Genomic DNA, 12,581 nt, shown 5'->3' on the forward strand with positions numbered 1-12,581 from the left:
GTGCATACAGAGGGTACCGTAATGTAGCGTGTAGCAATCTCAATAGGGCTTATTTGTAATGTAGTGTGTAGCACTCTCAATAGGGCTTATTTTCGGGGGAGGGCTTATTTTAGAGGAATCTTACACAGTAAGGGGAGGGCTTATTTTCGGGATAGGTCTTATTATCGGGAAACATGGGTATTTTGTGTGAATCTCCCCCAGCAACAAAGAACAAAGGCAGTTAGGAAAGACTGCCCCAAGACAAGAAAAGGAGGGAATTTTTGCAAGTTTGCAAGACTGCACAGTTTAGGCTGTGATACAAAGCGTGGTTTTAACTACAGATGTTATTTTGTAAGGGAGTAAACTGTGTTTCAATAACACAAAAACTATTAACCCTTTTACAGAGGCTTCACTTCTGAGAAATCATCCCTCACACTAGGGTCTTCCTATATCTCATCTGCCCTTTGTAGCTAAACTCCTTGAAAAGGCCATCTACAATAAGTGCTTACACTTTCTTTCTTTTCACTCTCTTAACCCCTTATGATTTGGCTTCTGGCCTCATTCCACTGAAACTATTCTCTCCAAAATTACTAAGATCTCTTAGTTGCCAAATCCAATTGCCTTTTCTCAATCTTCTTTCTCCTAGACCACTGTTGACCTCTCTCCTCCTGGATCCTCTCTTCTCTCTAGGTTTTCAGAAAATCACTCTCCTCATTCTCTTCCTATGTCTAAGCATTTCTTTTCTTTCTTTTTTGGTGGATCCTCTTCCAGATCACACCCTCTAACTGTAGGTGCCTCTCAGGGCTCTGTCCTGGCCCCCTTCTCTTTTCTCTTTATATTACTTCATTCAGTGATCTCATCAGTTCCTCTGGATTGAATTACCATTTCCATCTAGAGGTGTTGGGAACCCTAAAATTAAAGGGCAAAAGACGTAGGTCCTGCCTCTAAGGAATTCAACTCCAGACTTCTTTCAATCAGAGACAAGGTTTAATAAAACATTAAAACCGCCAGATTTTAAGAATCTGAGCATTTGTATTGCTTAACTTAACCTGGCCAGATTCTTAAGGAATCTGCACAATTTGGTGGACATGACTGACTTTTTTTATAATGTGGATATTGGGGTGATTGGGAGGCAACACAGAGGGAACTAGAAGGAATTAAGGAGTGGCTGTCTAGGGTTGGGTTAGGTGAAGACAATGAGGACCACAAAGGAAGGGTAGTTGAAAGGATTGTTAACTGGGAAGGGCCTGATGCCCCAGGGGAGCACCTGGGAGAGTTCAGGGCCTTTTAGGGGTCCATCATTAGCACCATATCATTACCATCTCTATGCTAAGGATTCTCACACATCTCCCTTTCCTGTTTCAATCTTTCTGCCAACTTCAACCTCACATCTCCAACTGCCTCAGAACTCATCTTTCTCCCCAAACTTCCCCCCTCATACTTTCCTTATTACTGGAGAAGGCAACACCATCTTCCCAGTCCCTCATGCTTGGAACCTAGAAGTTATCCTGGGTTCCTTATTATCTCTTACACCCTTCCCCCCTCCCCATCCAAGCTGTTGCCAAGCCCTACGGATTTCACCTTCATCTCACACATCCCCTCCCCTCTTCTAAGACTGCCACCACTCTAGGGCAGGCCCTCATCACCTCATGCCTAAATTACTGCAAAAGTTTGCTGATGGGTCAGCCTGCCTCAACTCTCTTTCCACAATGATACATCCTCCATCCAACTGTTCAGGTATGGGCTCTGGGAGCCCCCTTGAGCTCTCCTTGAATCCTTGAGGTACAGGCTCTGGGAACCCCCCCCTTGAACTCTGATTAAATCATCTCATTTGGTGAGGCATTTGCATGAGGCAAATTTGCATGAGGCCTTACATTGTGGCTGAGCCCAAGGCTGGGTTACTAGACTTCCCACCCATGAGCCTATCAAAATATATCAATCCATCCTTGAGCTGGCCTAGCCTACCATTGTCTATAGTCTCCAGGAAGCCTCTAGCAACTTCCCACCCTTAATCATTCATTAACCTCATTAACTCCTCCTGAAATCCCTCCCCAAACTCCTCTAGAACACTGCTAGATTCCTCTCACAATCTTCTGTATATAAGACTCCATCTTTTATTCATGTCTGTGAGAATACTATAGAATGGTGAGAGACTATAGAATAGTGAGAGCGCCATAGAATGACCTAGCACAGACTTACTCTGTGTCCAATACAAGTGAACTTTTAATAAACTTTACTTTTCTTTGGCTGAGAGATGACTTGAGTCGCATTCTTTTGGCAGGACCTGGTGTGTTGGTATTTTGGGGTCTCCAGAGTGCCCCTAACCCTCTTTATGGGTAATCTCTTCATTTTTATGGTTCCCTGACTGGGAGCAATGCTAATCTCAAGCTCTTCTCCAGCGGGGACTGGAAGGTACATAAGCCTTTCTCTTTCCCTAATACATTGGAAGTACAGTTTTTTTTATTTGGTTTGTTGTGTGGGGTTTTGTGTGTGTGTTTTTCTTTGGGGGCGGGGGGGGGGCTGACTTCTCAGGTCCCATTAGGTCATACAGCTAGGAGGCTGTTTTGTGCTCAGCCTGACCTCAGGTTCTTGGTCCTGTTTGGTTATTTTGGAGAACATGGACATGTGCACAGTTTCTGAAGAATGGAAGATAAGGACAGATGCCGCATCTGGAAGTGTAAGCCAGATTCTTTCAATTCTCTCAGTGCTAGGGAACTGGGAAAACTTCAGGTACTTTTTTGTGTTTTTTTTTGTTTGTTTTTCGAGGCTTACTCTCAAACCTTCCTTTATGGAGGAAGGAATTTCCAGGCTCTATGCCTTTAGCTCCCAAAAGTTTGCCTTTGGGTTGTCTCTTACTACATTGGAAAAAATTTAGTTTCTCTGAAGATCTTAAAAAGGAAAAGTTGAGGTTTTTGTTTTGGTTTTGTTTTTTTGCAAAACCATTTGGCCTAGGTATAGCCTAGAAGATGGTGAATCATGGCCTATTTTTGGAAGGGGCTTTTCCTGGCCATGGCAGCAGCCAAGAACTGAGCATGTTCTCTGTCTCTGTCCCTGTGTTCTTTCTCCCCTGCTACTGTAACCAGGTCTCTGTTATTAAAGACTCCAAAGGCTGTCTCCAGTAATTGGGCCTGAGGTGTTTGGGGTCACAATGCCAATTTCTCCAGTTTCCTCCTAATATCTGGGGCAGACTGACTAATAAAATACATGTTAAGGATTGCTGTCCCTTCTATAGAGTCAGGATCTAAATTTGTATACTTTTTAATAGCTTCTACAAAGTCTCTCTAGGAAAAGAGTGGGATTTTCTTGATTTGTCTCAAATTTCTCTTTCTGATAATTTACTTGCTTTTGAAATGCAGTTCTTAGGCCTTCTAACAGGCAAAGTACCACATGGTCTCTCTTTTCCCTGTCATCCCAGATCTGATAATCCCCTTCTGGGTCACTAGTGGGAAGAGCAGCTGTTCCTGGGGGGTATTTTCTGGGGTATTGCTAGCCAAACGATCTCCAAATTTGGGAGCTTGTTCCCAGATTCTCTTCTCAGTGGAACATAGGTAGAGGAGAGGATATGCAAATCACCCCCCAAGAAAGCTCAAATTGCAGGGATAAGTCCTGAAAGCCTTCAGTAAACTTTGTTGGGTTTTCAGAGAACTTACCCAACTTTTCTTTAATTTGCTTGAGATCTGAAATGGAGAATGGGACATGCACTCTAGTTGTCCCACCTGACGAGAGAGCTGCTTCCCTTAAGGGAAAAAGCCCTGAAGGTGGTATGGGGACAGAGGCTTGAGAGGGGAGATTGGAAATCCCACTTCCTGTGAGAAAGTGACTGGGGGTGCTGGCTGAATCAGACTGCAAGACTGGGAGATACAGCTGGTAAGGGGGAAGATCAGCCAGCACTTGAGGAGTGGAAGGGGTCAGAAGTGGAGATATCTCTATGACTGCCTTGGGGGTAGGGCCTGAGGCCTGAGTGGGTATTGCCTCAGGGGGAGGAGCCACAGAGGGAGGCACTTCAGCCTGACCAGTGGCTGGGACCTGAGCAGAGGTCCCTGAGGGGGGAGGGGAAATGATGGGAGATACAGAGTAGGAGATAGGAAACAAGGGGTGTAGGGCTAGAGGAAAAGGGAAGGGGAGCCAAGGGGCTGGGGGAACTGCCTCAGTGACCTGAGCAGGAGTTGCTGAGGGGGGAGGGGCTGGGGCTAAAGCCATAGGAAAGGGGTCATTTAATTGGTCCCCATTGCCCCTCTGTGGAGGGGCTCTAGCTTCAAGCATCTCATAGTCTTTCCTGAGAACCTTGTTCTGAGAAAGTTCAACAGAAGCCATTAAGTAGGCAACTCCCAGAACCAGTTACTTGGGCAGTGGGGAAACCTGCTTTCAATGTCACAAGCAAGGTCCAAGGAGTGCCCTTCTAAGGTGCCCCCTTGGAGGAAGCCCAGAGACTTGGGTAGTGGGGAAACCTGCTTTCAATGCCACAAGAAGGGTCACTGGTCCAAGGAGTGACCCTCCACAGCACACACCCCCCCCCCCAGAGGGAGCCCCAGGAACCAATGCCTCTAGAACTGTGCTCATCTGACCAGGAAGGACATTGGAGGAAGTATGGTCACAAAGGTAAAAGTAGTAGAGCCACCTCCCAGTACCCTGTCCTCCAGTCTTCTCAATGTTCCCTCAGAAGTGTGGGAGATAGTTGAGTCAACAGTTGGGATAAGGAAATTCCTGGGTGAGCTACTTCTGCCATGCCAGCATTTGTTTGACTCCTAGATCCTAAAGTGTTCCCCCAGAGTGGTTTATATCCAATTAAACCCAAGGCCTGAGAGGGACTGCAACCACGAATTGCTACTCAAGGCCCAGACCACCAGGTGAAAGCTTTTGAGACTTTGAAAACTAAATTGACCACCACTCCAGCTTCACCCAATCTAGGAAAAACCTTTCACTTTCTATGATGATGGAAGGAGAGAACCGGCTTTGGGAGTTGTTGCCTGTTTTGAAAACTATTAAATTCTGTGCCTGCTATTGCTTTCCATGTGCTAAATGTCCATGGAGCAATTTAGAAAGGAAAGGGATATCTGACTGCATTTTGGCTTTGCCACAGTCATCTTTAATTCCTACCAGGGAAATTGTCTTTTCTCTATTTTTTTTGGTGAGTTTTTGGTCTTTGTTTGCTTAACCTCCTTGCCAGGTTTGTCTCCTCCAGGGTTCAAGCCATCAACCTCTGGATGACCACTAAGGCTATGCAAATCTCTGACTGAATCTAACTTCTCCAGCCCACTGGACCTGGCGTTATTCGCGTTCCAGAGTCTGAACCCTTGAATGTGAAGTCTGACCCCCTTGAACGGGACCCACAGAGGCAGGGACAGCTCTATGCCCCTTGCCAGCAGGAAGCACTTTCAGAAGCTAAGACCTTTGCCCTTTACCCCAAAGGAATTTGGGTCCCATTTGTTTGAGGGGGGAATGATGAGGTATGGGCTCTGGGAGCCCTCTCAAGTTCTCCTTGAGTCCTTGAGGTCTGGGAACCCCCTTGAGGCTCTGGGAACCCCCCCTTGAACACTGATTAAATCATCTCATTTGATGAGGCATTTGCATGAGGCCATAAGCCTTATGTTGTGGCTGAGCCTAAACCTCTGTTACTAGATTTCCCACCCTTGAGCCTATCAAAATATCAATCCACCCTTGAACTGGCCTAGCCTCCCCAAAGTTCTCCTCTATACCAACCCTAGATTCCTCCCACAACCTTCTGTATATAAGACCCCATCTTGTCTCCATGTTTGTGAGATCGCCATAGAATGGTGAGAGCAACGTAGAATGACCTAGCACAGACTTACTCTGTATCTAATACAAGTGAACTTTTAATAAACTTAACTTTTCTTTGGCTGAGAGAAGACTTGAGTTGCATTCATTTGGCAAGACCCAGCATGTTGGTATTTTGGGATCTCCAGAGTTTCCCTAACCCTCTTCATGGGTAACCTCTTCACAGCCACTGAAGTGATTTTTCTAAAACACAGACCCAATGATATCACATCTCCCCCATCCCCAGTCAATAAACTTCAGTGGCTCTCTATTGCTTCCAAGATCAAATACAAAATGCTCTGTTAGGCATTCAAAGCCCTCCATAACTAGATCCCCTCCTACCTTTCCAATCTTCTTATATCTTACTGCCCAATACATTCTTTGATACAGTGACACTCCCTTCTTGACTGTTCTTCCAGACCAAGAACAAGACATGCCATCTCTCAGCTCCTGGCATTGTCTCTGGATCACCCTCCCTCCTCTGCTCAGACTACTGACCTCCCTGGCTTCCTTTAAGTCTCAACTAAAATACTACCTTCTACAGGAAGCCCCTCTTAATTCCAGTACCTTCTGTCTGTTAATTATTTCTTATTTATCCTGAATATAGCGTGCTTTATATACATTTGTTTGCATGTTTTCTTTCCTGTTAGACTGTGAGCTCCTTGAGAGTAGGGGCTGTTTTTTAAAATCTCTTTTTGTATCCCTACAGCTTAGCACAGTGCTTGGCACATAGTACAGAGATAATAAATGTTGCTGATTTATTGATTGCTGGATATCCACTCAGATAGACCAATAAGCATTGATATCTATCAGCATCTCAAGTTCAATATGTCTAAAATTGCATTCATTGACATCCCCCTAATAAGCCTTGACTTCTATATTTCCACATTTTCTCAGTTACTTGGGCTGAAAGAAGTGACAGGGATGGGATCTGAAAGCCCAAAAGGAAAGACCATGCCTTTGGGATCTAGACCCCAAAAAGGAAAAGCCACTGAACTTTCCCAAGTGGCCCAGGTCCCAGGCATTCACCTTGGGAAATAGGCCCTTCCCAGTTAATTAACTACTTTCTTACTTACTTAGCAACTTTCATTATCTGCACTTGGCCCCACCCTGGACCACCACTCCTTCTTGGAAGCTTTTGATGAACGAGTTTTTATCAGTATTCTTATAAACCTTGTCTTTGGCTGAAAGAAGGCTTGGATCTAATTCATTCCAGGCAGGGCCTATGTGTTGCTATTTCCAGGTCCCAGCACCCCTAAACCTCAATAGAAGGAAACAAGTATTTGTTAAGACCTACTGTGTTCCAGGCATTGTGCTAAGGATACAAAAACAGGCAAAAAATAGTGTCCCTGCCCTCGAGGATCTTGTGTTACAAATATTACAAAATGTTACAAAAATACCCTGGAACCTAGGTGCTATTAGTACTCCCATTTTACAGATGAGGAAAGTGTAGCAAACAGAGGTTAAGTGACTTGTCCAGGGTCACCCAGGTAATAAGTATCTCAATTCACATTAGAACTTGTCTTCTTAATTTCAGGCCCAAGTGCTCTCTCTACTGCGCCACCTAGGGGCTAAAAACTAGAACTCAAATTTTATTTTTACTTTTCATTCAGTCAGAAAGTCCTATTGCTTTTTTCTTGACAATCTCTCTTTTTTGCTGCTTTTTGGAGGGTGGAAGGCAGGGCAATTGGGGTTATTAAGTGACTTGCCCAAGGTCACATGGCTAGTAAGTGTTAAGTGTCTGAGGTTGGATTTGAACTCAGGTCTTCCTGACTCCAGGGCCCAAGCTCTATACACTAAGCCACCTAGCTGACCCCCACAATCTCTTTTGCAATCATTCCTTTCCATCACCCTATGAGATTGTGTGTCGTGTAAATAGTACAAAGTACTAAAGCAATTCGTAGAGATCACTTCATGGAGGTGAAATGTGACTTGGGCTTTAAATTAGCTAAGTCTAAGAAAGGTTTAGGAGAAAGAGTAGACAGTCCAGATGGAGTTAAGGATTTGTGCTAGGGATGTGCCAAGTAGAAGATAAAATTAGAAAGGAAGTTTGGGGCCAGATTGTTGAGCACCTTAAATACCAGATTAAGCAGTTAAGACTATCTTATAATGATTTAATGATCAGGGAAGAGGCTAGAGAACAATACATAATAAGGTAATAAGGGCTTGACCTAGGGCAATGGCCGTGGGAATGGAAAGAAACAGACTTACATTCGAGGGATGGTCCAGGAAGAATAGGGAGCCCTTTGATACAAATAGGGATGAATCAAAGTTGGCTTCAAGATCTGTAGATGGGACCATAATCACTACCCACTGACAAAAACAGGGGGAGAGAATATTAGAGGTAAATTGCCATGGGCTGCTCAGTGTCCAGCACTTAGCATGATTTGGAGACGTGAATAAGAAATGACCAGGCCATGTGGGTAGTTCAAGGAAGATCCATGAACTCCATTTATTGATTCTCAGAACATGGTTTTTATAGAGCAATGAGACAAAGGAAGGGAACACAACTTTTCTTATTCATTATCTTAGTCTGTTATATCCTGGAAGTAGCACAGAATAGATAATTTGATAAGGATTCCTTCTCTAGGTGCCAGAGAGGTCTTAGGAAGAGCCAGTTAACTCTTTTTATGTGCAGTCACATTGCAAAGGATCCTCTTGAGAGCTGGCTTCAAGGCCAGGAACCAAAGCCTCCATCAAGTACATCTGCATAGGAAATGACCACCTAAGAATTCAAATATTTTGATTCTGAACAACTAAAGGCTTGGGGCAGAGCCTATTGGTCTCAGAGCTCAAACAACATCCTTTTAAGTGTAAACCATATTAAAAGACCCAAGGAGCAAGCTTAACAAAGCCCAATATTGAAGGCCTTCTATAGGGAACATAGTGAGATCTTTATCTGAGTCCTGGATCAGGCCTCTTTGGCTCCCAACAGTGAATATGATTAGTTTAGTTGGAAATATTATAACTGTCACTTGTCTCCATGAAGAGGATGAGGATTTGGAAGTCATCTACAGGGGATAATTGAAGATGAGAAGTGTGAGAAACAAAGGAAGGAATTCTGTTTCCACCAGAGGAGTGATAATAGGATGTAAGTCAGAGGTGACTGGTTCTAATTGAAGCTGTGACCTAGCAGAACCAGATTTCTTATCAAGTAAAAGGTCAGAAGCTTGTATGCATGCTTAATGAGCTGTTTAAGGAGAACATATCAAGGAGAAGAACTCGGAAGAGGGAAGCCTTGCATTTATTTGAGCAATGGTACTCCTTTAGGAGTTACTTATTCATAAGGAATTTGAACAAGAACTTTCCTAGCTTCGAATTTTCTTTCTAGAGCAAGCATGCTTCTCACAGAAGGCAGAGAAGTTTTCTGAGAATGAAAGAGGCCAAGAAATGAAGCTTAGGAGACACCCAAGATAACACCCACATACTCACTGGGTGGGAAGAGTAAAGAGGAAAGAGGGGAGGGGTCAGAGATATGAGAACCAGGAATGAAGAGTTTCAATAAGGAGAGTTTTGAGGTTTAGGAGTGCTCAAGACCCCAAAATACTAACACACTGGGTCCTGACAAATGAATTTGACTCAAGTCTTGACTAAATCAAAGTAAAGCAAAGTTTTAAAGGATTCACCATAATGGGTAGACTCTTAGGGAGCCTAAGTATTTGTGACTCTTGTATTGACAAGGGGGATAGAAAAATCTGACAGACTGAGTCTGAGCTTGATTGAATCTGTGCCCCTTCATGGAGGCAAGATGGATCTTATACACAGGATTGTAGAAGGGATCTAGGGGTTGTCTATAGGAAGGGTTTGGGGAGAGTCTTGAGGAACAGTCTAAGGAGGATCTACCCCATTAAGGTACTGCATTGAAATTAATTTTTTCTTAGTAGTAAGGTGGTGTAGAGTGTAATTTCACCATTTTTTTTGGCATTGTGGTTCAGTGCCTGAATTTTAATTCTGTGTAATACCATTGCATAGCATTATTTGCATAATTGCCCTTTGTTGTTTTTTTCTTTAAAAAAACATCTGTCCCTCCAACTATATCCTTCCCTCTCTACAATGAACAAATTTAAAAAAACAATTAAAATAATTCATTCAATACATAGCTTTATAGTCTAGCTCCCTTCTCTAGGCTTTCGTTTTCTCATATGTAAAAATAAATTGGTACCTTTCCTCTGGAAATCTATGATCCTATTTATCTCTGTTTGATATATGAGAAAACTGACTTTAAGAGAAGCAAGCAAACTGCCAGAGATCACAGGGCTAACAAATGTCCAAGATTCAGAGGGTCAATTTGAACCATCAAAGCCTGCCAAACCTCACTCCTACCTCTGAACAGCCAGGAGGCCTGTGTCACTGTTGGGGAGTAAGGTGTAAAAAGACAGTAAAGGTAAGAGGGCTCTACTTATGGAGGGCTTTGAACTCCTATCAAAGCATTTTGTATTTGATAGCAGAGGAAATAGGGAGCCACTGGAATTTATCAGGTGATCGTGGGAGGGGGAGGTTGATCTGACCCGAACTTTAGGAAAATCATTTTCTAGGATGAGTGAAGGATGGATTGAAGTTGGGAGAGATTTGAGGCAGGCAGACCCACTGGCAGACTCTGTCAGTAGTTCAGGCATGAAGTGATAACAGTGTGAATACTGTGGTAGCAGCATCAGAGGAGAGAAGGGAGCCTATTTGAGACTTGAGACGTAAAGGTGAGATCGACAGGTCTTGGCAACAGATTGCATATGAGTGGGGGTGAGAGATATTGAAGAATCCAGGATGCTTTCTAGGTTGTGAGCCTGAGGGACTAGGAGGATGATGTTGCCCTCTATAGTGATAGGGAAGGTAGGAAGGTGGGGAGAGTTTAGGGGAAGAGTTCTGTTGTATACATATTGAGATAGATGTTTACTGGACATCAGTTTCCAGATGTCTGAAAGGCAATTGGAGATTCGAGATCGGAGGTTGGTAGAGAGTTTGGGACAGAATAGGTAGATTGAGAATCATCAGAGAGATGGTAATTAAATCCATGGGAGCTGATGAAATCACCAAGTAAAGTATGATAGAAGGAAGAAAGAAGCCTAGGACAGAACCCTGAGGGACATGGTTAGAGCACCCAGCTAAGGAGATAGAGGAAGGTCAGTAGAATGAGGGCTAGGAGAAAGCATTGTCCTGAAAACTTTAGAGAGAGGAAAGAACTTGATCAACAGTGTCAAAGTGTCAGAGAGGTCAAGGAGAATGAGAATTGAGAAAGGCCACTGAATTTAGCAATCCTTAGTAATTTTAGATATTTAGTAATTTTGGAGAGAGCAGTTTAGGTGGAATGATAAGGTTGCAAGTCAGATTGTGAGAGTTTAAGAAGAGGATGAGAGGAGAGAAAATAGAGGCATCTATTGTACATAGCCTTTTCAAGGAGTTTAGTTACAAAGGGCAGAAGAGATATAGGAAGATATAGCAAGGATGGAAGGATCAATGGAGAGTTTTTTCAAGAAAAGGGAGCCATAGAAATGTTTATAGTTAGTGGGGAACAATCCAGTAGTAGAGAGGGAGAGATTGAAAATAAGTGAGAGAGGTGGCCAGGTGGTGCAGTGAATAAGAGCATTGGCCGGAGTTGAGATGACCTGGGATTGAATCTGGGCTCAGATACTTAGCACCACACCCAGAAATAACTGGCCGTGTAACCTTGAGCAAGTTACTTAACCCCAATTGCTTTAGGAAAAAAAAAAAAGAGAAAATAAGTGAGAGTGGGGATGACAGAGGGGACTCTCTCTCGAAAGTTACTAATAATTTTCCAGTTGTCTAATCTGTTCAGCCACTAAAGTTATTTTCCTGAAGTACAAGTGCAACTGTGTTGATGGGGTGCTTGGGTGCCTGTGCTTGAACCCCAGTTTGTAAAATCACATTTCTCCCTAGCCTCAAAAGATTGCCTTAGGCAGTTTCTCTCTAGCAGCAGGCCCTAACAAAATGCTTACCTGAGGCACTTACAGAATTTAGTAGTTTGACCCAACTGTGTACTGGCTGAAGCAGCTGTGTATGGGGTCATACATATCACATATATCCTAAACTCAGTCGTATGTATATCCTTAGATCATTATATACATCCTGAATCCCTCATTAGCTTGGGATATATTGAACTCCCAATATCTTGTCAAACATGACATTGATGGGTGGCAGCTTGGTCAGCCCTGACCAGTAGCTGACTTAGTGAAGTTTCAAGCCTAAAACCACACCTCCAGGCAGCCCTACCTTGGGCTATTTCCCAGTGAATTATGGGCAATATGCCTGCATAGTAGATGTTACAAGTGCATGTTCCTTTAAGAACCAACCCACTCCTTAACTCTTCCCTAATCCCACCCTGATCACCTAGTTAGCATAATTGACATCTGATTTACTATGGTTATCCTTTATGTACTTTAACTGTAACTCTTTAAGGTTGCAGGTTCCCTAAGAACTTTTGCCCACTGTAAAGTGTAACAATAAACTTTTACCAACATGACTCAGAATGATTGAGCCTGTGAATTCATTCCAGACTGCCCACCAAGGGACTCTGGTTATTGGGGTTCCTGAAACAAACACCTGCCCCCTTGTCAGTGTCATCCCCCTACTCAAACTCCAGTGGTTTCCTGTTACCTCTAGAATAAAATACAAAATGCTCCATTTGGCATTCAAAGCCCTATATAATCTAGCCCCATCCCATTTTTCCAGTCTTATACCTTTTCCCCAACTTGTATCCTTTGATCCAGTGTCAGTGGCCTCCTGACTGTTTCACAAACAAGACACTCCATCTCTTGGCTATGGGAATTTTCTCTGACTATCCCCCATGCCTGGAACCCTTAGACTAAAGAGCT

The 12,581-nt window shown here is 43.5% G+C and overlaps 1 long non-coding RNA gene across 2 annotated transcripts in view; it reads right to left on the bottom strand.

Annotated features, from left to right (window-relative positions):
- The window catches only part of LOC138143131 (uncharacterized), a 28,508-nt gene that overhangs the window by 14,365 nt on the left and 1,562 nt on the right, over positions 1-12,581 (bottom strand). The window lies entirely within an intron of this gene.

The sequence above is a fragment of the Petaurus breviceps genome, unplaced genomic scaffold (genome assembly GCF_028583685.1).
Source record: "Petaurus breviceps papuanus isolate PSGF00001 unplaced genomic scaffold, PetGlider_PUasm1.0 90630, whole genome shotgun sequence".
NCBI lineage: Eukaryota > Metazoa > Chordata > Mammalia > Diprotodontia > Petauridae > Petaurus > Petaurus breviceps.